Genomic DNA, 10,441 nt, shown 5'->3' with positions numbered 1-10,441 from the left:
ACTCACCACACAATATCTGGACTCTACTCTTCACATTATGCTCTTCTCAAAAGTTTATTAATGCAGTACAATATATCAAATGACAAAGCATCTGAGTCAGAAGCAGAAGCATGGTTGGCATTAAATCAGGCGAGTGAAACTTTGAAGTAAGATGGCTACTTTTGTGCAACCCTGAACCTCTTCTTATTAATATCAGCATGACCTTCTCTTATTTTCCATCGAGGTATCAGGAAACATGATTCTTAACTCGCTATACTACACTCCCTGGCACAACAGGCAACGCCCTCGAAGGCACTCAGCCCCTCTCTCCATTCTTAAATTTTCACTTTCTGACTCTGGCTCTGCGGATATTATAAGTTGCAGGAAGTGTCTGCTCAGAGTGTCGGGAAGACTATGAGACGCAGGATCGTCAGTCTGCCCAGTCTGAAGACTGAAACCGGGCTTGAGGCTGGAAAACAGTCTAGATACCCAGCGCAGCACATGGCCCAGAGATTCACCTGGATACTGATGCAGTATGTTTAAGGTATTTGTATTATGGAGAATGCTTAAAAGTTATATTCACTGCTGCTGGGCCTGGAATACCAGTCTCTGTGAACTTCATGAAGGCTTCTGCAGATGTCTGCTTCCGACTGCACCTGACACTCCAGCGCATAAAGTAGAAAGTCATGCTGTAACTGGCTCTTTAAATGCGACAGTAGTCTTGTAAGAATTGCGGGCGTTTCGCGATATGCTTGTGCCTTGGATTGTGGAACTGTCTTTTTGCTATACCCAGAAGTAACTGTGGCATCTTTATTTCTTTGGGCTTCCCCTGTGAGGCAACAAGATGAAATGTGAAATTTTGAGATAAAAATGGCTAAGAGTGCAGACACCTTGCCATGGAGAATGTTCTCACCTCATTCTGGATCTTGCACTCTCCTGTAATCCTGGAGAAAGCATATCTCAGACCTTTTTGTGCGCATCACAATCATTTGGAGGGTTTTTAAGGCACTGGGTGCTGGACCTCCACGCAAGGAAGCCAGGGAGGCTAGAAATTGAGCTACTGAAGTGTTCCCGGATGCTGCTGATGCTGCTTTGGCTACAGGCACCGCACACTGAGAACTACATCACAGGACATCAAGCTGATATGAGTCAAGAAGGGCAGAAAGAGACTATGGAGCTGCGTGCGCTTGTGTGCCCTGAAGTAGGGTAATTGAATGCCTCATCTCCTAATGAATCACATTCCTCTCAGCAATTTGATGCTCCCTTCTGCACTTGCACACCCGCGTCCTATCATCACTCAGGCTAACGACATTCTCCTGTTCATAGAGTGAAATAGCACTTTTTATATATTTCCCATCACACAGTTCTGCACCGCTCACCGCAACTAACCATTTTCCTCCTGTTAGCTCTCTCCTCCTGCTCACTCCCTGTTAATCTGAACTCCACTCCTGTTTAACGCAAGCAATTGATCTTTCTTAACTTGGTCAATCTAACTACTCGAATTTGTTCCGCATCCACGCCTCTTCTGAGTCATCACATCCATTTCCCTGGCCAATCTGCATTAGTGAACTAGAAATAACCTTAGAAGGTAGCACAGATCTGGCTTCAACCCTGAGGACGAAAAAATGCTCATCTGCCACGCTCACGCACATCATTGATAACACATTTGACTCAACTCGCAGTGAGCGAGATTTAAGATGAACCCAGCCAGTTCTCCCAGAAATAATCACCCATATCTCGAAGTCTATTATCTCGCGGTAACTGCTGGTACTGATATCCTGCACTACAGTGTCATTTTGAACGCCCTGCTACGCCACGCTATTACATCAATGAACCATCCGTCAAGCCTCCTGAATCCACCTGAGAGATTCTGCACTTGCTGGAGCAATTCTTGAGCGCCTTTGAGATTCCTACAAGAATACCATTTCCTGGAGTAGACCTTTCCTGATATAATTTTAAAGATTTTTAAGTGCAGATATGTATCATCTTTATTTCTCTCATAGTACAGTTTTTCATAGCTGAAGTAGATGCTTTGTAGTGAGAGACAATGTGGACTAACCAATATTTTACACTGCCGTATTCACTCATTGCTTTGCCCATAGAGAGAATTACTGAGTATAATTGCTATCGGAAGGGAATTTTTCAGGCTCCAGAAAATACTCTCTAAAATTTTTCAAAGCAAATTCGCTTGACTGCAATGTCAGGATAGAATCTGTTTTTACTGGTAATAACACGATAAGTTATCACTTTAAATGATTACTGGAATCACTTCTGGCTCTGTAATCCGACCATAAGACTCTGGCCTGCAATAATCTATTTAAGATGTAGAGCCTAATCCAGTGCGCCCTTCCTTTACAATGCAAATATTTCTGTCTTCAGATACTTTTTTGTGTGTGATGCTATGTGTGTGACGTGAAGATGCGACCTGAAACTAAGCATCTGCTTGTCCTGCTCTTTCTTTTTTTTGCTGAGGAAGACTGGCCCTGGGCTAGCGTAATGCACATCATGCTACCAACATATGCGGTCATTGCGCAACGTAACTTGACAAGCACAGTGCCTTGCAGTGCAAGCCCGAGGTCGAACCGACAGACCTCGGCCGCTCAGCGGGAAGAACATATTCACTTAATCCCGCTACTGGACAGCCTAAACCTATCAGATACTTTCACAAGTGAAGTCATAAAATCTGCTTCATCCTGACCTCCTGCGCATAATCATTAATGCATCCGCTTTGATGTTCCAGCGTATCCTGATGTGGAGGGAAAAGTAGTTGATCACTCCCATTATAGAGCACACAATATAAAACTGCTGTACTAAAACCCATGATCAGAATTTAACCCAAGTCACTGCCCTCTTTTTAACCTTGGAGAAAGGAATGAGTTGATAAAGGGACTAATCAATGTGTAATAAGTATAGTTAAGATCATATAATAAACAGTAAAGAACTACTGACAGAAATTCTGACACAGGAAGGGGGATGGAGGAAGGAAACGGCAAGGAGAGGATAGAGGAAGAGTACCACTGCAATTAACAGATTTGACTATTTATTTTGTGAGGGAGATCGGCCTGGAGCTAACATCTATGCCGGTACTCCTCATTTTTTTTTTTCCTGAGGAAGACTGGCCCACAATGCTGTCATCTGTTTACATCTTCATCGGCTTTTATATGGGATGCTGCCGCAGCTTTGCCTGACAAGTGACAAGCACATCGAGTAACTGCTTCAGGATCTGGGCCAGATCCTCAGCTTGGAAGAATGTGCTTAGCGGCTAATAGCGGTAAGGGTGCCTATACTACAAGTATTGATGATGAAGAGATTAGGGAAGAGACTAACTGATGAATGATATTTGAGCGAGGAGAACTGAATTATTTTTAAAGAGACCAATCACATTGTAGATAGAAATTTTCCAGGAAGACGGACGCTTAATGTACTGGTGCTGAGGCTGAATATTTACTTCCTTCACAGTGATGTTGTTGGTAAAGCAAAACAGGCAAATAGATGTCTGGCCTATTGTCCCGACGAAAGCTCCTTATGCAGAGAAGTGGCACGCGTCGTGCTTAACAGGCATTAGCACCTTTGAAGCAGCGTCGATAGACCATGTTCTTGTTTTAAGAGCTACTGTCTGCTCGCTTAAGGAAGATTTCTGGAAGGGACCAGGGAGTGGAGTAATGGACACTCTTGCGCATCCTCGATTCCGCACTCGCTGGAATGGGCTGAGCGAACCCGACAGGCCGTTGGACGGAACCTCCATGACCTTTGGAGTTCTATGCTGACCCCGCTCTGATGTGCGGATGGCCGTGAATTGCCACGGAAATGCAGTGAATTCACGCCTCTGATTCCTTTGTATTCTTGGAGGAATGGATGAAATCCAGAGCAGTGGATGTCAGGGGAGACATCCTGTCTCCTTCTTATCCGGTAATGGGATTTGAAGATTCCTAGAGCTTTATATCTAGAGCGCAAGGAATGATAGGTTAATTGACGCTGTCAGATACTGTTGGTAGATAAAGGCATTTGTGCAGTTGATGTGGGGAGGTGACGATTTGCGGTTTCTATCGGCATTTACTATTTCCTTTTCTTCCTTTGGATACCTTCTGTAAAAATGAGGAATGGAGAGACTACTATGTCCAAGAAATGTCCATGCAACTTATGGATTTTAATGGGGAAGGTAGGAAGACCTCAACAATATGGCGTTTATCGTAATAGAGAATAATCACAATGTTAACAAAAATTCTCTGATATGTATCGCACGGCCAGTAAAGGAATTTAGTATTTGATGCGTTTACATCTCAGATGATTTCCAGTAAAACTGTTATTATTTCGGCTAGATGCTATCTCCACTTCACTTTGACCTGGTCAATTGATGTTCCTTTACTCTTTACTTCACTGATGTTGATTTAACTCATTTTATTCTTCCATTATTTCCTCTATAAAAGGCTTTACTGCGTTGAAATCATATAAAATCTTTGTTTTATTGCGCTAATGTTTGGAAGTCCTGGATCACTAATGCAGTCTAATATGGTGGTACTTTTGCCTCTTTCCCCCAGATGTGGCTGCGCTACAGCACTTCCGATTCTATTTTTGAAGCACCACGACATTTCCACCACTATGTCCTGTTTTCAAATGCGTTGTCATATGAGAAGTTTCTAGGTACTTCACTGAAATAAAGGCCGTTTATATTTGTTTATGGTGTCGCTTTCTTTTCACTCTTCGGTCCTGCTTGCGTTCGGTTTTAATACTGGGATGAAATTTCTTTGGATGTGATAACTCGCTTAGCAGTATTTTTATTCTGGTTCAAGACTACTGACATTGAGACAAGTTTAAACTTTAGGGTTTTTGCAGAACATACTTTGTTTGGACGCTGACTATTTAAGCAGCTGGGTGTAGGATTCTGGTTTGATGTGAGATAACTTTTGGCGTACAGAGTAACAATGCAATACTGTTGATGTCGTATCTTATTTCTGGCTTTGTAGTTAGAATCGCCCAGTTGGACGTTTTATTAACTGTTTGGCACTCCTATAGTCACAAGATCCTTTGCATTGAAAAGCAGTTTTTGAACAGACCAAGGTTTCGTGTGAAATGTTCACTGATTGTAGTCGCTTCTGGCTTAGGGAATCTTTGAGTCAGTTGGTCATTAGTTGATGATCAACAAATCGGCCAGACATGTTTGTGTATTTGTGCAGCGCGATATCTATTCGCTCGCGTTCTATCTAATGCTTGCTTCACAGCTGTCGCGGTCAATGTGATGTTCTAACGGTGCGCAGAATTTTGCACTGTAATCAAGTGACCTATGGTTTTCTTGGAGTTTGGCCCTTGGACTGCCGATGCCATTAATAGTTGACCGGCCTAACGCTGGAGTCAATGCGGCTGTAACTCAGTAGAGATTCTTGTTTCGCTTCTTTTGGCATAGACGCGATAGTAACTAGAATTTTTTAAAGAAATGGCAGAACGATTTGACAATAAGGAGGAAGTGATTTTCATTTGATGATAAAGGCTCCAGGCTGACATGAGGAAGGCCCATATTGGATCGTATTAAGATATATGAGGAGCCGGTATTCATTAAGGTTCGCAGTAAGACGGTGAGTGGAAAAGCTGAGTATCTTGTTCTTTATGCTGATGTGGACCGCATTTTGAAGATGATGATAAGTGTATTTCTTGAGTTAGGCTAAGTGTTCATGAGGCTCGAGTTTCATCTGTTTACTGTTGCTTTTTCTCCCACTATGACTGCTGTGATAGCTGGAAGAATTGTGACATAGATCAGCGTTGTGATCTTCTCTGTTGAGCATTTGTGGATCAGAACCATGATGTGGTATTTACAGGTGTGAGCTGAGGTCGGACATCTCCTACCCAGTTCTAATGTCACTGGAAAAGCTGCTGTACCCATTCAAGATCTCCCCTGTCTCCAAGAGCTGCACTGAGGACTGGGCTAAAGGCAGCTGGCTGAGGACACTCATCAGTGTCACAATGTGATGTGCGTACGCAACACAATGTGGTCTGGTATCACATGACGCCTAATGCACGCGCATACAGATGGATGCGAAAGTGCAAGAATTAGGACATCGCATGGGAATGCAGTCAGAGTCTGGAGTCACGGATGTGTGATATTTGTGAAGTCACTGCTGCGGCACAAATACGAGCCTCATTTTTCAGGTCTGCATCCGGAAGGGCACTTTGAGTGGAGGAAATTCAGGCATTGTGATCCGCTGGCGTTAAGGCTTCCACGCGTCCCCTGTTTTACTCCAGAGATCGGTAAGTCAGCAGGCCTTCATGTTGACCTATGCCGGAGGGAGCCTGCCGCAATGTTCCCGTGCTCCCTGCCTCCTGGAGTGCGCATATGTGTCACCGCTGAAGTGGTCAGTAATCTGGCTTCTGAACAACAGAACTGCAGCCGAAGGTGATGGGATGTCGCTTCCAAGTTTTAAGTGCAGAGATGTCTGTCACTTCTGATTGCTGGCAGATGGAGTTCTGCTACTCACCTCCCTCGATTCTGTTTCCGTCTACTCTCTCTCTATATACTCTGCAAAACTCTTAACTATGCCGTCCGACTCTCTATCAGATTGCAGGGCTGGGACGGCGAGTGCTGATGTTTTCGGTGCACTATATGGAGGCTCCGTAGGAGAGAGCTGAGGGAGTGTCTGGCACATACAGACAGGAGCTCACACTCTCATGGTCAGATGGATCCTGACCAGGCCTTACATGTGAGTGATCTTGGGTGAGTCCTCCACATTTGAAGACCTGTGGAGTTACACGGCCTGGCTCGCAGAGACTTTGAGGCGGAGGCTTGACTAGGCAAATGCGAATAACTGATGCTTGGCTGTATTGTGAGATGTTATATGTTGTAGCTTTATGGGTGGCAGGAACTGGAACACAGATGATGTGCAGCGGAAGAGGCAGTGACGGTCTGCCATGTCCCAGAGTCAACTGATCGCCTCACTACTCTTCGTTCCTTTCTCTTCTCGAGGCTCCCTCAAGTATTACTGGCCGCATTTCTGACCTTCCTGTCAGGCACAAAACTGGCTTCTTCCTGTGAGTCTCTGCCGCCAGGGAGGCAGCTTCTCCTTGACACACTAACTGTTCCCGGACTAGGGAGAATATGCTTGCACTTGTCATTCTGGTCACGGCAGTCACGGGCCACTGCCTCAGAACGGCCTTTCAGAACATCCTAGCGCGGTCTCTACTGCATCACCAGATCTCACATCCGGAAGAGCATTACATGATTTCCTCATAACTAATCCTCCCATTGAGATAAAGTGAGTGGCTTGAGGAAGGCTCTTAGCTCGGCTGTGAACGCTCGCGCAGACTTCATTTCTGGTTATGCCCGGAGCTTTGCATTCTCTCTTCAGGCGGAATTTTTCACCGTAGTCACTGTTCAAAGAGGGCCGTCGTTCCCTATATATTGGGTCTGAAGTTTCCCCGAGAACACAGTGGCCTCTCCCTCTGCCTGCAAGTCGCCATATGACCACGGCCGGAGAGGCTTTATGGGCGCCGGATTAAGAACGCCGCAGATCCTGGTTATTCGATCGCCGTTCCATCCGATCAATGTTATCATTCAATGGTGACTACTGGCGTTCCTTTCATAAGAGACACACTCCTGGCCTGTCCGCGGCTTCTTACGATGAGCACTGAGATTTCCTCGAGTCCTCCCAACTTCTGGGCGAAGGAGAATTTACTGAAGAATTATCTGTGGTTTCGGGGACTGGGGACATTGAGCAGATATGGGCACAGTATTATTTGAATATGCTTATGTGAGCGTGAACTCTGCGCCCAGATATTCTGTTTTTCAGACGCAGAGTTCAGATATTTGTGACTACTCGATGCGCCCGAAGATGGATGGCTGTTCAGATTTTTTTCGTGATGGCATGAAGTCTTTGGAGAGTAGATGTCGTGGTTAAGAGCGCGGACTATGGAGCTAATTCCTCGCGATCAGATTCCGGCTCGATCCCTTCCTGGGTAACTGTGATTGACGAGTTATTTACGCGATTTGAACTAGCACTCAGTTTAACTTCGTCTCTCAGTTGACGATGACGATCGGCGTACACACTTTGTGAGTTTATGGAGAACGTATTGAAGGAGTTGACAATGTTTGAAGGCGCTTTAAGGAACAACTGGTATATTGCCAGTGGTGTAACAACCCACATATTATGGTAAAGATTTGGGAGATTCTTCTGGTAACTACTGCCTGAATGTGAGAGAGGGTGAAAGTGTTGCCTGCAGATGTAGCGAAGCGCTCCATGGCAAACGATGAATGAATAAGTGAACAACGTTGGCGAAATATGCAATGTCACCTGTAATCACCCTACCGAGGCGCATTCCCAAGCCGAAACACGGTTCCATTCCTGCTATGTCCTGCATCACATTCCCTGGAGGAATCACTGGAGCTTCTTGGAACTGGTAGCATTGCTCACTAAAGGTTCTTTTCTGTCAATAAACCCGAGTCTTTGTCCAATTGCTGCAGCTCACGGGATCTTCACTCCTGATCCTTTAATGCTCGAGGAAGGCGTGCCATCCCCAGAGCTGGAACTGAACATTGGAGAAAATGTTTCCCTGGCCTGTATAAGGTAGAAGATGTAGGGACAGAGTGGGATTTGCACGAAAATAAGTCCAGGTATTTAATCAGAAGGGATGAAGGCAAGATATGTGTCAGCAAGAACTATTTCTGATTGGTGGGCCTTGGTATTAGACAGTAGGTGGCTGCGACAAGAGTTTGTAGGTTCTGGCATAATACAATCGCCTTGGCGATAAATGAGATGGGAATCGGCCCTGAGTGAGAGTCCCAGAGTGTAATGTCGGCTGTTCCCTGACTGGCAATACTAATCCTGTAGTGACTTATTGTACAGGGTTATTCAGCGCATTCTGTCATCTCCTTTTCATTGATTGGCTGGAATAATTGTCTTTACATAATACTGTAATATTTTTACATAGTAAAGAAAAAAGGAGTTTCACTGGCCACTCACTGAAAAAGTCTCCCTAACATATTGAATTATTAACAGAAGCCATGACAGGAAATTCACCATATATCTGGATCTTTAGTCTCTGGTTTTAGATCTTCCTAACTGGTAAATTACCTTGACTTCTTACTTCTTTCTTGAGGTGAATTCACTTAGGAATTTAAAGTAAGATTTGGCCTCATGCCATGACTGAGAAATAATGAAGTGGGACATAGAGAGAGATCGTAATGTTTCATTCTGTCAGTAAATATAAGTAATAATGTATGTCAATGTGCGTGCATCATAATAACATCATGACGGTTACTATTTAAATCTTGCAGTGTGGGTAGTCTGGGTACTCACTGGGAAAAATTTTCCCTAGCCGCTTTCTATGCAGGCACATTTTAGCTGATGGCTTTAACAGTGCTGTCCAGTAATAACATTAAGCGCTTCTATGACAATGGAATTTAATAATCTTTTTTAGTAGCCGAATTTTAAAAAATGAAAACAAACAGGTGAAACTAACTTTAACGGTATATATTTTAACCCACTATAATGGATATTATCATTTGAGTGCTCAGAAATCTATCTAACATTAGTAATAAGATAGTTTACATTTTTTCACCGGATTTCATAAATCGAATATTAATACTTCCCCCGCGCAGCGCATCCTCCATTTTTAAGTTGAGTTTTTTCGAACATAAATTCTCTGTACTGAAAATTAATGTTCACAGTTGTCAATTATCAGAGTCACATGTCTAAATTGACCCAAACTATATTTAAGAGATTTACACTTGAAGATCATGTGAGATGAATCATGAGAAGTTCCTATTGAGATGGGTAACAATGGCTGTCATTGTGAATACAAGGGAAATACGAAGATGATTGAAAGGCAGATGAAGAATGGAATAAATCTGAGGAAGTGAATTGGAGAGTGAGACCACAGAGATACATGATGTAGATGACCTTTAACTCAGTGGTTCACAACTGAAGGAAGGAACAGAAGAGCGAATTGCATGAAACATCGGAGGCAAGTTAAGGGACCTCGAATATGTATGAAGGAAAAAGAAGAGTGGGAAATATTTGAAAGAGTTTTTAATGAAAAATCAAGGAATAAATATGCTTACACATGAAAAGGAAGTGAAATTTCCAGGCGTATGAATGCTTCCCAGTTGATGCAGATGATTTTGGATTTACAGATGTACCAACATATTCACGTTGTATGCGTTACTTAGCAGCTATCAGAAGACCAGCAATGGACAAAGATGTTGCAGATAACAGAGATCTTTTGAGTTTCAGGCACACAAGGCGAATATTATGTGACGTCAGGAATTACGGATTCATTTCAAGGGAGATTGACAGTTATTGACCATGGAATCCAGGAATGATAGAAAAAGGAGACGAGAAATTGAGGTGAGGATATGGAGACCTGGCATCACTTGCATCTTGAGGAACAGGTATCTGCTGTATGAGTGTTTGAGTAAAAACTGGAAATCAGGAATTTCTGGTGGGTGAATATGTTTTCTCAGTTATTTATTATTGAA

The 10,441-nt window shown here is 43.6% G+C and overlaps 1 pseudogene; it reads left to right on the top strand.

Moving 5' to 3' along the window:
- Positions 1-7,991: 7,991 nt before the first annotated feature.
- LOC147911318 (uncharacterized) overlaps positions 7,992-10,441 on the top strand; it is a 4,468-nt pseudogene continuing 2,018 nt past the window's right edge.

This window comes from Ceratotherium simum, unplaced genomic scaffold (genome assembly GCF_057802395.1).
Source record: "Ceratotherium simum simum isolate JZ-2026a unplaced genomic scaffold, ASM5780239v1 HiC_scaffold_43, whole genome shotgun sequence".
Lineage (NCBI taxonomy): Eukaryota > Metazoa > Chordata > Mammalia > Perissodactyla > Rhinocerotidae > Ceratotherium > Ceratotherium simum.
The sequence above is the reverse complement of the archived record's forward strand: the minus strand, read 5'-3'. Positions and strand labels throughout refer to the sequence as shown.